This window comes from Salmo salar, chromosome 06 (assembly GCF_965601325.2).
Source record: "Salmo salar chromosome 06, fSalSal1, whole genome shotgun sequence".
In the NCBI taxonomy this organism is placed as follows: domain Eukaryota; kingdom Metazoa; phylum Chordata; class Actinopteri; order Salmoniformes; family Salmonidae; genus Salmo; species Salmo salar.
In genome coordinates this window covers 77,773,702-77,790,504 of record NC_138296.1, presented here as the reverse complement: position 1 = coordinate 77,790,504, position 16,803 = coordinate 77,773,702, and the positions used below count along the sequence as shown (strand labels likewise).

Here is a 16,803-nt window from a genome sequence, read left to right as displayed (position 1 = left end):
TGCTTGTGTTTCCCAATAAGCAATGTAGTTTGGTTTTGACTGTGTTGTAATTTGGTTTATTCTGATTGATTGGATGTTCTGGTCCTGAGGCTTCAGTGTGTTAGTAGAACAGGTTTGTGAACTCAGTCCCAGGACCAGCTGGATGAGGGGACTCTTTTCATTGCTCAGCTCTTGGCATTGCAGGGCTTGGTAATGATATGAGAGGGGGTCACTGTATTTTAGATGTTTCCAAAACTTAATTGCTCTTTTTTGAGTTTTTATTATTAGTGGATATTGGCCTAATTCTGCCCTGCATGCATTGTTTGTAGTTTTCCTCTGGACACGTAGGAGAATCTTACAGAACTCTGCATGCAGGGTTTCAATGGGGTGTTTGTCCCATTTGATGAAATCTTGTTTTGCAAGTGGACCCCACACCTCGCTGCCATAAAGTGCAATTGGTTCAATGACATATTCAATTCGTTTTAGACAAATTTTAATAGGTATTTCAATTTGAATTTGCTTTTTAATGGCGTAGAATGCCCTGTGTGCTTTCTCTCTCAGTTCATTCACTGCCTCATTAAGGTGTCCAGTTGAGCTTATTTTTAAACCTAAGTAATTGTAGTGTGTACAGTACTCTATATATTTTGTACCAATTGAGAACTTTGGTCTAATTCCCTGAGATCTGGATCTTCTCTGGAAAATCATTATTTTAGTATTTTTGGGGTTTACTGCCAGGGCCCAGGTCTGGCATTACTGCTCTAGCAGGTCCAGGCTCTGCTGTAGGCCATGTGCTGTGGGTGACAGCAGGCATAGGTCATCTGTGAAGAGTAGGCATTTAACTTTTGAATTGTGGAGACTAACACCAGGGGCTGAGGATTTTTCTAGAATAGTGGCCAATTCGTTAATGTAAATATTGAAGAGTGCAGGGCTCAGATTGCAACCCTGACGAAGGCCTCGACCCTGGTTAAAGAATTCTGTTATTTTCTTACCAATTTTAATGCTGCACGTATTGCCAGTATACATTGATTTAATTATGTCATATGTTTTACCCCCTATACCACTTTCAATAACTTTGTAGAACAGTCCTGTATGCCAAATAGAATCAAATGCTTTTTGGAAGTCGATAAAGCAAGCATATATTTTGGTATTATTTTGGTGGACATGATTATCTATCAGGGTGTGTAAGGTGTAAATATGATCAGTTGTGCGATGTTTTGGTATAAATCCAATTTGGCTTTTACTCAAGACATAGTGCTTATTAAGGAAGTTTGGAACTCTTACATTGATAATACTACAGAAAACCTTCCCCAGGTTACTGTTCACACAAATGCCTCTGTAATTGTTAGGGTCAAATTTGTCTCCGTTCTTAAAGATTGGGGTTATGAGTCCTTGATTCCAGATGTCAGGGAAATAGCCTACACTCAGGATCAAATTAAACAGTTTTAATATAGCCAATTGAAATTTTGCACGAGTGAGTTTGAGCATCTCATTTAGGATGCCATCAAGTCCACATGCTTTTTTACATGTGAGAGCCTGAAGTATCTTATAGAGCTCCTGGTCAGTAATTGGGGAGTCCAATGGATTTTGATTGTACTTTATAGCTTTTTTTAATCCATTCAACTTCTCATGAATTTGGCGTTTGTCACATCCTGACCAGTAAAGGGGTTATTTGTTATTGTAGGTTGGTCAGGGCGTGGCAGGGGGTGTTTGTTTAGTGTGTTTTGATGTTTTTGGTTTATGTTATCTATTTCTATGTATTTTTTCTAGTTTTCTATTTCTATGTTGTGTTTGTCAATGACCTCCAATTAGAGGCAGCTGGTTGTCGTTGTCTCTAATTGGAGGCCATATTTAAGTGTGTTTGTTTTCACTTGTTTGTTTGTTTTCACTTGTGTGTGTGGGTGGTTGTTTCCTGTATAGTCTGTGCACCTTACGTGAATTAAGTTATCAATGTTCTTAAACCGAACTTCAATTAAACTACTCAGTCTGCCCCCCCCCCCCCCCCCAGAGTGTGTAAGATTCTGGTTGAATGAAGCAGACGAATAGCCAGCCTAAAAGGGTCAAAACATTTATTTATGAGAGCTCTGAAAATCCTTTCAATGTACAGAGCCTTTTATATTAACACCCACACACACACACACACACACACACACACACACACACACACACACACACACACACACACACACACAAACACCAGTAGAGAACTCCACCCCGCTTTAGGCGGCTGTATTTTTCCACAGTACCCAGACCACCTGTCTCCTTATCTTTTGCCAGCCTAGCTGATCCCAGGCCGTTGTTTCTCTCCCTAACTTAAGGAGACCTCTTCTCCTGTTCCTTTCCCAAGGTCGTCTTATCGACTCTGCCCTGCTCATTTTGAAGTGGTAACAGTGTCTTACTCACACACAGTATTGGAATATAGTTTTTAACCCATTATTATAGCCTTATTTCGAATACATTTCAACAGGTTATAGGGTTTCTGAGTGAAATAATTTAGTCAAACCTTTAATCATATAATTTCCATTACGGACTGTTTTCATCGTTTGTTTAAGTGTGTTTTCTTTAATAAAGTAAAGAAGATGATAAATATACCCGCTGCATTTTGGTCCACTCCTTACGACGACCGTTACAGCGTTGTTCTGCATTTGTGTCAATTTGAACGGTGTTGTAGAGTGTTTTAAAATGGGTTGTCCATATGTCACCATTTGGTATTGCTAATTCCTCTTGTTTAGATTTTTTTCGTTTTTTCCAATTTTGCCATAAGTTGTTTGTGATTATGGACACTGCGTGCACAATTATTAGGCAAATTGTATTCTTCGGCATTAATTTTATTGTTGAACAAACACAATGCTCTCAGTCAATCCAAAATGTTATTGAACCTCAAACCTGAATGTTTAACAAAGGAAAAGTGAGTTTTGTCTTTCTCAGGGAAATATATAAGTGTGCACAATTATTAGGCAGCTATTAGTGAGCAGAATTATTAGGCAACTAAATTACAAAAATAATTTCTCTCAACTCACTTGTTTATTCTCAATTTTTAGAGTAAGTGTAACAGATAAGTAACACAAAATGACAATTCTATAACATTTTTGGTCTTTCAAAAATATTCAGTGACCAATATAGCCACCCTTATTTTCAATAACTGCCATGAGCCTTCCATCCATGGAGTCTGTCAGTTTCTTGATCTGTTCACGATTAATTTTCGCTGAAGCAGCAACCACAGCCTCCCAAATGCTGTTCAAAAAGGTCTATTGTCTTCCATCACTGTACATTTCACATTTGAGAAGGGCTCACAAGTTCTCAATAGGATTTAAGTCAGGTGAGGAAGGGGGCCAGGTCATTATTCAGGCATCTTTGAGGCCCTTGCTGGCTAGCCAAGCAGTGGAGTACTTGGATGCATGTGATGGAGCATTGTCCTGCATAAAGATCATGGCCTTCTAGAATGCTGAGGACTTCTTCTTGTACCACTGTTTGACGAAAGAATCTTCCAGAAACTGGCAGCAGGTTTGGGAGTTGAGTTTCAGTCCATCTTCAACCCGAAAAGGTCCAACTACCTCATCCTCAATGATAGCAGCCCATACCAGTACCCCTCCTTCACCTTGCTGGCACCTGACTCAAAGTGGAGCCCTGTGTCCATTACTGATCCAGCCACGGGCCCATCCATTTGGTCCATCAAGAGTCACTTTAATTTCATCTGTCCATAAAACCTTTGAAAAATCTGTCTTCAGGTATTTCTTTGCCCAATCTTGATGCTTCAACTTGTGAATCTTATTCAGTGGTGGTCTTGTTTCAGTCTTCTTGACCTTGGCCATGTCTCTGAGCACTTGACACCTTGTACTTCTGAACACTCCAGGTAGGTTGCAGTTCTGTAATATGGTGGCACTGGAGGATAATGGGTTCCTGGTAGTTTGACGTTTAATTCTTCTCAAGTCTTTTGCAGTTAATTTGTTTGTTTGTTTTCACTCCCGCTGTGCCGCAGATTGTTCTTTTTTGTCACGTCTTGCAGACGTGAAGAGGGGGATTTGTAATAAAGATAATCTAACGTTTTACCTAATGATATATAAGGAGGGCATTTGCACAACATGTTTCACAACAGCACACAACAAAATTCCAGAGACATATTGAGCAACCAACTGATACCAATCACGACCACACCTAGAGACAGATGGCTGACTTAAGCCCTAGCCACACGAACTGACCACTGGTGTAAAGAACAACATTCCATGAATATCGCAAAGCACCCAGACACGAATTACCAGAAATACACACACACACACACACTTAGGTGTGTTGGACTCCGAGGACAAAGGACACTGCCAAGGGCCAATGGGAAGTTGACACCACCTGGAGAGTGGACCGTCCCTCCACTCATCGACCAGTCAGGAGAGCGGACCTACTAGACTCAACGTCAACACACTGTTATTTCATTGTATAAATTGGATGTACACTATGTTTCGGGGCTCTCTCTTCTGCTAGTTCCCTAAGAGCTAAACGAAGGAGTCCGTGCACGCTCAGCCAAATATCTTTGTCTCATAATAAACTGCCTTACTATAAACTGAATCCACCTGGTACAGCGTCTTGACTTGGTCTCCTTCTCAAGTAATTGATCATCAACACCTGCTTTCAAAAAAAATTTCAAAAAAAAAAACACATTCTGTGACGTGCTCAGTTTTTTGGCGGCATGAAGCTTTCATTAGACCAATGAAATTGCCGAACGGGTTAATAAGGTCAAACAACTTTTTTGTTTACTGTTTAGATTAAATCGAGCGCTCTCAAACTTCCCATCATTCTGATTACGGTAGTCATTTTGTCACCCTCATCATGGCAAAGACACGGAGAAATGCATATGATGCAGCTTTCAAGTTGAAGGCGATTGATCTGGCTGTTGGAAAAGGAAATAGAGCTGCTGCACGGGAGCTTGGTCTTAATGAGTCAATGATAAGACGTTGGAAACAGCAGCGTGAGGAATTGACTCAGTGCAAAAAGACAACTAAAGCTTACTGCTAATTTTTTATTTTTTGTTACAAGCCGTGTTTCGTTAAAGCCTGTGTAAAGTTAATTTGTTTCAATGTACCGGTAGGCACCTGTGGCTTATAGACATGTGCGGCTTATTTATGTTCAAAATAATATGTTTTTTTTTAATTCAGTGGGTGCGGCTTATATTCAGGTGCGCTTAATAGTCTGGAAATTACTGTATTTGGGTCTCTGTGCTTGTGGTTGGATAGTGTTCTAAGTTTTTTCCTTAGAATTTTACAATCTGCATCAAACCAGTTGTCATCTGTGATTTTTTTTGTTTTGTTTCTTATCAATTTCAATTGTGCTTCTTTTGCCGTTTGCCTGAATATATAGTTGATGTTTCGTACTGCTAGATTGATGCCTTCTTTACTGTGAGTGAATGTGGTATCCAGAAAGTTATCTAAGAGTGTTTGGATATTTTGGTTCCAGGTTGCTTTCTGGTAATCTTCTCTGCTGTTTTGGGCCCATCTATATGAATTTCTGATGTTGTACAGCTTACTGGGCTGTGAATGTGTGGTTGTTTCCATGTCTGTTCTTTTGAGAAACAACGTAATTTGGCTGTGATCAGACAGAGGTGTTAGTGGCTTGATAGTGAATGAGCTGAGAGAGAAAGGGTCCATGTCTGTGATCATATAGTCTATTGTACTGTGGCCAAGAGGTGAGCAGTAGGTGAATCTCCCCAAAGAGTCCCCCTGTAACCTACCATTGGCAAAGTACAGACCCAGGCTTCTACAGAGCTGCAAAAGATCCCTTCCGTTTTTGTTGACAGTCCTGTCACTGTTGTTTCTATGGGGGAGATTAAGACAGTTAGAAACAGTATGGCCTGTAATAAAGCTGTCCCCTCGTGTGCTCGCTAGATCAGGTAGTGTTCCTGTGCGCGCATTTGTGTCCCCACAGATGAGCACATTTCCCTGGGCCTGGAAATGGCACATCTCTTCCTCAAGGGTGGGGAAGATCTCCTCTGAGTAATATGGGGATTCTGAGGGGGGGGATATATATTGCGCAAAGCAACACATCTTTTTCTGTCAGTACAAGTTCTTTTTTTAGTTTTAACCAAATGTGATATTTGCCAATTTTGAGGGGATCAATTCGATTTTGTAGTTCAGATTTGTACCAAATGATCAATCCTCCAGAGTCTCTGCCTCTATTGACAGAGCTGTGTTTTTGTTATGGCACCATGACCTCTCTGTAGCCTGTGGGACAGTGAGTGACAATGTCAGCCTTACACCATGTCTCCTGCAGAATGATGACGTCAACATAATTACGATTTTTGTTTTACTCCAGTGCTAAACTCTTCAGTCCAAAGGTTGATGAGTTTAGACCCTGAATGTTCCACATGCTAACTGATAGGTTGATGAGTTTAGGCCCTGAATGTTCCACATGCTAACTGATAGGTTGATGAGTTTAGGCCCTGAATGTTCCACATGCTAACTGATAGGTTGATGAGTTTAGGCCCTGAATGTTCACCATGCTAACTGATAGTGATTTCATGTTGCAAAAAGAAGGAAAAGCAGTCAGAAATACAGTAACTACTAACTAATAAGTTGTAAAGAGATAAACAGGATAATAGCTAACATTTTTTCTGTTATATATATATATATATAAATAAATATTCCTATTCATTGAACAAGTAAATTCTAGTACAATAGGTGTGTGGTGTGTGTGTGTGTGTGTGCGTGCGTGCATGCGTCCGTGTGTGTTTAGTGCAGTTTAGTGCAGATGTATTGGAGGAGCTGTTTAATCTCACTCAACCCTACAGGGTTCTCCTGTCCTCTGACGACCTCTGCGTAGCTGCGCTGGTCCTGCTGTTGGGCCCTGTGGAGTGGAGGAGGGCCAGTTCTGGGCCGTGGGGCTTCCTCTCTGGTCTGGTAGGGGTGGTGGTCTGGTGCGGGGTAGTAGGCTAGGCCCGGTCCGGTCTGGCTAAGCCGATGGAAGTGGTGATGCTCTGGTGGTGGGTGAGGCCTGTGGGGTGCACTGGGTCTGGTGGGGCGTTGAGGGGGCCTGGGGCTCCTTGGTGGTGCAGTGGTCTGGTAGGGGCCTCTGGGTGGTCCTCTGTCCAGTGCGGCATGGGGTGTTTGTCTACCAAGTGCCACGTCCAAGTGCACGTCCTCTCTCTCTCTCGTCCTCTCTCTCTCTCTCTCTCTCTGACTCATGCTCTCTCTCTCTCTCTCTGACTCATGCTCTCTCTCTCTCTCTCTCGAGGCATGTTCTCCTCTCTCTCTCTCTCTCTCTCTCTGAGGCATGCTCTCTCTCTCTCTGAGGCATGCTCTCTCTCTCTCTCTGAGGCATGCTCTCTCTCTCTCTCTCTCTCTCTCTGAGGCATGCTCTCTCTATCTCTCTCTCTGAGGCATGCTCTCTCTATCTCTCTCTCTGAGGCATGCTCTCTCTCTCTCTCTCTCTCTCTGAGGCATGCTCTCTCTCTCTCCTCTCTCTGAGGCATGCTCTCTCTCTCTCTCTCTCTCTCTGAGGCATGCTCTCTCTCTCTCTCTCTGAGGCATGCTCTCTCTCTCTCTCTCTCTGAGGCATGCTCTCTCTCTCTCTCTCTGAGGCATGCTCTCTCTCTCTGGCATGCTCTGAGGCATGCTCTCTCTCTCTCTCTCTGAGGCATGCTCTCTCTCTCTCTCTCTGAGGCATGCTCTCTCTCTCTCTCTCTGAGGCATGCTCTCTCTCTCTCTCTATCTCTCTCTGAGGCATGCTCTCTCTCTCTCTCTCTCTCTCTGAGGCATGCTCTCTCTCTCTCTCTCTCTCTCTCTGAGGCATGCTCTCTCTCTCTCTCTCTCTCTGAGGCATGCTCTCTCTCTCTCTCTCTCTCTGAGGCATGCTCTCTCTCTCTCTCTCTCTCTGAGGCATGCTCTCTCTCTCTCTCTCTCTCTGAGGCATGCTCTCTCTCTCTCTCTCTGAGGCATGCTCTCTCTCTCTCTCTCTCTGAGGCATGCTCTCTCTCTCTCTCTTGAGGCATGCTCTCTCTCTCTCTCTCTGAGGCATGCTCTCTCTCTCTCTCTCTGAGGCATGCTCTCTCTCTCTCTCTATCTCTCTCTGAGGCATGCTCTCTCTCTCTCTCTCTCTGAGGCATGCTCTCTCTCTCTCTCTCTGAGGCATGCTCTCTCTCTCTCTCTCTCTCTGAGGCATGCTCTCTCTCTCTCTCTCTCTCTCTCTCTGAGGCATGCTCTCTCTCTCTCTCTCTCTCTCTCTGAGGCATGCTCTCTCTCTCTCTCTCTCTCTCTCTCTCTGAGGCATGCTCTCTCTCTCTCTCTCTCTCTGAGGCATGCTCTCTCTCTCTCTCTGAGGCATGCTCTCTCTCTCTCTCTCTGGGGCATGCTCTCTCTCTCTCTGAGGCATGCTCTCTCTCTCTCTCTATCTCTCTCTCTGAGTCTCTGGATAATTTCCTTCTAAAAGAGTTCATTTTATTATCACAATTCACTCTGTTCTATTCTTTACTCTAATTCTGCAGCTTAACGTAACTGACGACAGAACAGTGTGTTGACTGTTAATAATGTCAATGCTTGTCATTTTGGGTTCTGTTGGTGGGATACAAGATCTTGTAAAACTGTACAGTTAGTTGCTCGTATACCTCTAATTTTACTAAGGCAGAAATAGGGCTGAAAATATTACAATCCTCTACAAAATTCTATATCATCTTTACAAAACATCTTCAGTTCAATTCTTTTCACCAATTGAATATAATGGCACCAAGTTCTTAAACTTACAAGTACCTTTCATATAGTTGTTTGTGGCTCCAAATGATCACAATGGCGATTTGACGGTAGACCTACCACAGTATTGGAATGCTTTCTTTTCTATAGCAGAGACCTTTATTCAAGACCACTACTATGCCACAGATTTTCTTTATCTTACCTTTGTTCCATCAGCCTATTAGCTGTATGGATTCTACTTCTATGTAATGAATGCTGAAGCCATTCAGTTGCTCCTCTTGGTGAGCTCCACTATCAAGGACAGACATCATGTTCTATCAGCAGCAGTTTGCACACAAATGCAGAAGCTGTTGCTTTCTTGCACCTCACTGTTAGCCACACATAAAGGTGTGAAATGACTTCTGCTTTAGTCAAATGTTCACTCAGTCATGCATTGGAGTTAGGATTCGTACTGAAGCTGTTGAGAAAAAAGTGGTTTTCTGTTTTGTGTGTGTGGATGGGGATGTCAGATAGTCTTTGATGAATCAGGTGGTTTGTTGAGAAGATAAACACGTTCTATTTACTCAGTAGTCCATCCAAACCAATGTTCCTTTTTATATTGTTTATTTGTTATTTATATATTTTTTTTAATTGTGGGGGGGGATTTTTGGTCTTTGTTTGTTTTTTTCCCCTCTTTATTTATCAAGGTAGGTTATTTAGGACACATGCTCCTTTGTCTTAGCCATTTGAAATACAGTACCCCTGAGGATATATTGAGGCGGTAATGGATCAGCAACAAGAGGTTTAAACAAAGATGGCTACACTTATAGATGAGGTGGTGGGTTACTTCCCTTCCCTCCCCCTGGGCCCAATTACTTCTGTTTATCGCCTTGAGATTCTGTTCACTTCATAGGGTGCACAGGGTCAGCACTTTTATCTAGTTACAGTATTTCTGAGTGTGTCCTCTTTTTGGCTATTAACAATTGATAGGCCTACTTTATTTCAGTATATCCGTTTTATTCTACTGTCAATTAAATTTACTTTAGTACTAAATCGTAAAATTAGATTATGACTTGAAAATAATTGCCACAGGCCAACATTTTTATTATAAAGACAAATGTTCTTCATGCTTTATTCTAGTGTGCACAGAGCACTCACAAATTATAATATTGATGTTTCATTAATATTATTTTTGAAAAAGATTGCACTTCCAAAAATATAATTTACACCATGGTATTTTCAAAATGAATAAAAGGTGACATAAAAAATATACTAGAAGTCATTTAAAAATGTGATAACATCTATAAAAAATAATTGTAATTTTTGCAACTCTAGCAGAAGCTTGAGAAATGTAGCACTCTTTTTGTGCCTGAGTCGACACAAAAAACTTTTATGCATGCTGTAGTAGCTACCTGCTGAGGCCTCTGGACGCTGTTGTGGGTCAGCTGTAGAAACACGTTCAGGTCAGTTGAAGCCCAACGGAATGCAGTGTAGCGCAACTGGGGCCCTGCGGCGACTCCGACACACGCCACTGCGCATACATATCCATATTATTTCTGGCGCATACATATCCATATATGTCTGGCTCATACATATACATATATCGCTGGTCTAGAGCTGGATAACTAGAAATATAAAAATGATTCTGAAATGTATTGCAGGGCTATGTTTTCGTTATTGTGACAGACTGTTATTTCCTTACATTATTCATTACGGCTAGAGGGGATTTCTTAATTTGACCAAATCAAATTTGAGGGGAATGTTATAACCTAGGCCTCTTGTATTTTTCATGCCCAAAATATCAGAAATATATTTGTATTAATTTAGAAAGGAATTATTGAAATGTATTATTCTTAGTAGGATTATGTTCAAATGTTGGGAGAAGGTCCATTTAATTGACAAAGTAATCTACCGTGTACACGATTAGGAAATAAGACATTTTCCCCACCGTTTGGACACCTGACCTCAGGTGGGCTTTGGGCTGATGGTCGACTACCACAGCTCTCCGCAACGAATGTTTCTGCTTTTTAGTGAACACCGCAGCAAATAAAGCTACCAAGATGCAGTCTTTCCAAGATGTAAGTTTATGTAGTTCTATACGAAGACAAGTGAGAGGCGCTGTAGGGCTCTGTAGAAAGCCAAAGCAAAAGGGGAGGAGCGGTATCGGGGAGTAAAGTAGCCACACGGTGTGTCTGTCCCACCAGGCATTCGCTCGAATCTAACCAACCGACGCTGAGCAGGGATCGGATAAAGACGCGTTCTGTGGCATCTGCCAAAACTCCCGACCACTCCGCTCACAATTGTCAACGGAGAGACAGTAGCCCGCAAACAGCGGACACCTGACAGGCAACAGAAGGGATAAAGCAAGAGGCAACATAATACATTTAGCCGTAAAATGCAACAGTCTTTGTTGGATTAAAACATCATTCAAAGATAAGCGTCGTATAGGCAGTGAAACAAGGACGAACGCCGGTGCTGAAGCTGAACTGCGACTAGGGAGGTAAGGATAAACTGCGTGTCAGCGCACGAAAGACTATAGGCCTACTTTATGCATTTTTTATGTGGTCCGTGTCAGGCTGAGTTTAGGCTACGCTTTACGCAGGACCTGGCTCATTATGAGAATGTCCCATGCTTTGCCTGAACGTGTGTGAAGGTTAATCTGTGCCACCTCTTGCTGAGTTAAATAATATAAGCAAATGGGCGCTGCGGCTCTCATGTTGTGCGATCCCTTCTAGCCATGACCCTCTGCTAGAGAACTTCCTGCTAGGGCTTATAACTGGGGTCAGTGTGACATTGTTGTTGGCTGTGGCATGGGCTGGATCTGAATGAAAAAACAATTTAACTCCTAGGTATTGTCGGAATAATACAAAGCCCAAGCTAGGTCCATGTTGAAGTGGTAGAGAAGGTTCTGAACCCTAGATTATGGTTCTGAGAATGGACGGCGCACGAGTATTGATCTCTTTATGGTTTATTCTTGCATAACCTACATTAGCAGGCGTAAAAGATGTGCCTGAGCAGCGCGGTTCTTTCTTTCAGGTCCTGATGATATAATAACAAATGTCCAGGGAGGTTCTCTTCCTCGCTGTTAAACCAATCCGGTAAATGTGGAGGAGGAGTTAAGATGGAGTGCGGCCTTGTTAATGTCCCAAAGCAGAAGTCATGGTCACAGGCTCTCCTTCCATTTCCCCAATTAAAAGTATGGGGTGATTTATTATTATTATTTTTTTTTTCTTCTAACGTTCTTGTGCACATCCTCTTCTGTTCAACCTGGGGGTAGACATGGCATAGTAAAAATACATCTGTTTCCCATTTAGTATGATATGGTATGTGTTCATTTGCAGGTGTCCTGTCATCCATTTCATATGATACATTGCAATTTGGTATGGCAAATGTTAACTAGGTGACTAACATTACCTTGGTTTGGGGTTAAGATTTGGGTTAGGGGAAGGGTTAGCTAACATGGTAGTTAAGTAATTGCAAAGTAGCTAAAAATAAGTAGTTGCTAATTAACTAAAATGCTAAAGTTGACTGATGTGAACAAATAACCTTTGATTTGCATCCTCCCCAACTAAACTACCTCCTTTCGTTTTTGCCTTAAGTAACCTAGTCTTTGAGGTCAGGCTGTTCTTAGTTGCTGTCACAAGCAGCATTATGTTTGCTATGTAGCAAGGCCAAGTATTACAATACTGTTTGAGATATTGAATAGATACAATACACATCACCAGGCTCGTCCACTATGTAGGCTAAACAATACTGTCAATCTTCATTTACATTATACAGTCGGTGTATATTAGTCTGTTATTGCTATCTCTGTACATATTAGAGATGGATATTGATGCGTCACAGAAGTAATCCCTGCACAATCTCTACACAGCACACTGCCAGCAGTAGCCTAATTCATTAGCCCAAATGTCGCACGGACCATTGAAAGCATGTTTACAAAATAACTCTTAAGATGCCAAGCAGCGTTTTGGACAACCATTGTTTATGAAACTGACTGAAAAATAAAGTACACTAGTTGGCTGTTAATGTGGTATACATTAACATATACTGACACCTGCAACTAAACTTTATTATAACCCATGTACTATAGCAGTAACACACCAGTACTGAAAACTGCATGTGTGTTGAAAAACGAACGTCAGTATTTTATTTCTTACTCAGCAACTCACTATCTGCTCGGAAACAGACCTAGCTGTTCATCAAACACAAATGCACTATATTAGCAACGTTATAGCGTGTCGCTAATCTACTATACATTCTGAGGTGGACGTAACAAGGTCAGTATTGTAAAAGGCAATTGTTCTCAATGACTAAAAGCCCACTTCTCAGGTGTTTATTAAGATACGATACGATGGGGTGTTAAGGTAGGATACAGTAGAGTGGGACACTCCCATGGCCAACATTACATTGGTAAAGCTAGCATGTAATGTGACTCAAGCCTGGGATTAAGGGCTTTTATAGCAGTCATCTCAGAAGAGGCAGGGGGATCGGTAGTTGATGAGGTGAGACAATGCATTTGTCTCAGAGCTGTGCTCGTTTAACAGGGGCTTCTCACCTCAGTTTAATATAGGGGCAGGATTGGCACTGCATATTTACAATAACTAGCCTTTATGAAGGGATAGGGCTGTGGTGGCAGAAAAGTAAGGGTGTGTGTGTACATGCGTGTGTGAGGGTATATGTTGGTATTTGAATCTTCTCAGGTTAATACAGTAAGTGCATCATGAAGTGTCTTTGCCTCTCTGCAGTGATAAACATGCATCACCATCAGGGAATTATTAAAGTGTGTTGGGAATGCCTAGTTTAAATCTACTATATGATCTCTGAAACAGAGGCTCGTCTTGGCTCTGTGTTGGTTAGCTTTTGGTCTCTGACAGAGCTGGACTGGTTGAACTTCTGTAGGACCTCGGATGAAACGCAGGCAGGCAATTAATGTGCAGTTTTTGCAGTTTGTTATGCTATTACACTTGGGCCTGTCATGACAAATGGTGTCCCCCTGCCAAAAAGTGTCACAATGGAATTCGATAAACTATTAGCGTCCGTTGCTATATCAACGTGCGATGACCTAAATGACATTCTATTCATCCCCGCTATGCAAACAAATCTGATTTCTGCAACAATTTAGCTTTTTTAACAAGTTTTGTTAAGCTAATAAGATGACAACATTACTTCAAATTACTTTTGGGTACCTTGTTAATATTTCAACAACATGAAATCGATGTCTTAAATGTTGCTAGTTTAAGCAATAGCAAAGAAAATGTGTAATCTGCTTGACACGTTACATACCTTACAGATCACAGTCAGCTAATTTCCACTCCATTCATATGCAAATAGATATGATTCATACAATGGCTTGTCTGGCTGGCATGGAATGGACGGGGCACAAGTATTGTTCTCTTTACAGTTCCTTCGGTAAGTATTCAGACCCCTTGACTTTTTCCCGATTTTGTTACGTTACAGCCTTATTCTAAAATTGATTCAATATTTTTTTCCTCCTCATCAATCTATAAACAATATCCCATAATGACAAAGGAAAAAAAAAATGTTTATTTTTGCAATTGCATTACAAATAAACTGATATTACATTTGCATAAGCATTCAGACCCTTTACTCAGTACTTTGTTGAAGCACCTCTGGCAGCGATTACAGCCTCGAGTCTTCTTGGGTATAACACTAAAAGCTTGGCACACCTGTATTTGGGGAGTTGCTCCCATTCTTCTCTGCAGATCCTCTCAAGCTCTGTCAGGTTGGATGTGGAGCGTTGCTGCACAGCTATTTTCAGGTCTCTCCAGAGATGTTCGCTCAGGTTCAAGTCCGGCCTCTGGCTGGGCCCCTCAAGAACATTCAGAGACTTGTCTTGAAGCCACTCCTGCATTGTCTTGGCTGTGTGCTTAGGGTCGTTGTCCTGTTGGAAGGTGAACCTTCGCTCCAGTCTGAGGTCCTGAGTAGGTTTTCATCAAGGATCTCTCTGTACTTTGCTCTGTTCATCTTTGCCTCGATCCTGACTAGTCTCCCAGTCCCTGCCACTAAAAAAACATCCCCACAACATGCTGCCACCACCATACTTCACCATAGGGATGGTGCCAGGTTTCTTCCAGACTTGTCGCTTGGCATTCTGGCGAAATGGTTCAATCTTGGTTTCATCAGACCAGAGAATCTTGTTTCTCATGGTCTGAGTCTTTTGGTGCCTTTTGGCAAACTTCAAGCGGGCTGTCATGTGCCTTTTACTGAGAGGTGGCTTCTATCTGGCCACTCTACCATAAAGGCCTGATTGGTGGAGTGCTGCAGAGATGGTTGTCCTTCTGGAAGTTTCTCCCATTTCCACAGAGGAACTCTAGAGCTCTGTCAGTGACCATCGGATTCTTGTTCACCTTCCTGACCAAGGCCCTTCTTCCCCGATTGCTCAGTATGGCCCTGCAGAATCTTTTTTTGTACCCTTCCCCAGATTTGTGCAATCCTGTCTAGGAGCGCTACGGACAATTCCTTCAACCTCATCGCTTGTTTTTTTTGTCTGACATGCACTGTCAACTATGGGACCTTTATTTAGACGTGTGTGTGTGTGTGTGTGTGTGTGTGTCTTTCCAAATCATGTCCAATCAAGTTGTAGAAACATCTCAAGGATTATCAATGGAAACAGGATGCTGAATGGCGCAGCTGTCTATGGCACTGCACCTCAGTGCTAGAGGCATCAGTACAGACCCTGGTTCGATTCCAGGCTGTTTCACAACTGGCCGTGATTGGGAGTCCTATAGGGCGACGCACAATTGGCCCAGCGTCGTCCGGGTTAGGGTTTGGCCAGGGTAGGCCGTCATTGTAACTAAGAATTTGTTCTTAACTGACTTGCCTATTTATGTAAATATTTTTGTAACTTTTTTTTTTATATGGTATTTTTGTTTTTATTAGATTTGCAAAAATGTCTAAAGTAATTTTTTTTCTTTGCGGTATTGTGTGTAGATTGCTGAGGATTTTTTTGTTGAATCCATTTTAGAATAAGGCTGTAAAGTAACAAAGTGGAAAAAGTCAAGGGGTCTGAATACTTTCCGAAGGCACTGCATCTTTTAGTGTTTATTTTTTTTTAACCTTTTTTTTTTTATATGGTTTTTCTCATTGAGAACATTTACTTTTGAAGAGAGACCTGGTCCAATAGCAGCAGGAGGGAACAACGTTTCAGACAAAACAATTTACGTACACTAACACAACATTAAACAAAAGTATAGAAACGCATACAGTACAACAATTACATATTACTTACGAATGTCATGACTAATAAACAGCTGTCCTAAAGGTCATTACACTCTTCTATGATATTTACATTGATTAAGTGTTTAAACTCCACCAACATGACTAGACCATCACATTTTAAAATGTTCAGGAGAGAATTCCAGGACCGTAGAGCTGAGTAACTAAAACTATTCCTACCATGACCTGCTCTAATTCTTGGTACTGTTCAAAGCAAATGAGAATGGGACCATAATTGATATTTATTTACCGACCTGATTTAAAAAAGAACAAAGTAGCATTTTACCCAGTGTGGCCTTATAAATCAGTGTATACCAGTGTTTTAAGCCTACGCAAGGTCAATGACAACCAGGCAACGGTGCTGTAGAGATCACAATTAAGTATTAGACGTTTTTGATTGGTAATGAACATGAGGGCCGCATGATATACTGAATCAAGTGCTCTCAGGGGTGTGTGTGTGTGTGTGTGTGCGCGTGTGTGTAAAACATCACAAAAATCTAAAACTGCCAGTAATGTACATTGTACCAGCTCCTTCCTGGCCTCCAGAGGAAAAACAAGCCTTATGCCGGTAATAAAAACCTCTTCTCAGCTTGCGCTTCCTTATCAAGTCCTCCACATGAACAGTGAAGCTCCGCTTGTCATCAACCACACACCCAAATATTTGTAGACTTTGACTTGCTCTATAGTATGTCCATCCAATGTAGCAATGACATGATTAGTAACCGGCCTGGCATTTGAAAATGCCATGCATTTTGTTTTACCTGAGTTCAGAACCAACTTCATACAGATTCTGTCGTATGATATTAAATGCGCTTTGGGCATTTTAAAAGCTAAAGATGTGTATCTATTTTAGTTCCTAGTATACAACAATTAATCATGTGGAACTAACAAATGCGTTCATGGGATACATAACCATTTACAACAATGAACACCTTGTGAA

The 16,803-nt window shown here is 41.7% G+C and overlaps 1 protein-coding gene across 1 annotated transcript in view; it reads left to right on the top strand.

The window, feature by feature from the left end:
* Positions 1 to 10,856: 10,856 nt before the first annotated feature.
* LOC106608047 (kelch-like protein 29) overlaps positions 10,857 to 16,803 on the top strand; it is a 418,259-nt gene continuing 412,312 nt past the window's right edge. Inside the window, exon 1 of the mRNA XM_082976980.1 lies at positions 10,857 to 11,124. The gene's annotated coding sequence lies outside the window, so the exon portion shown is untranslated. The remainder of the gene's footprint in view (positions 11,125 to 16,803) is intronic.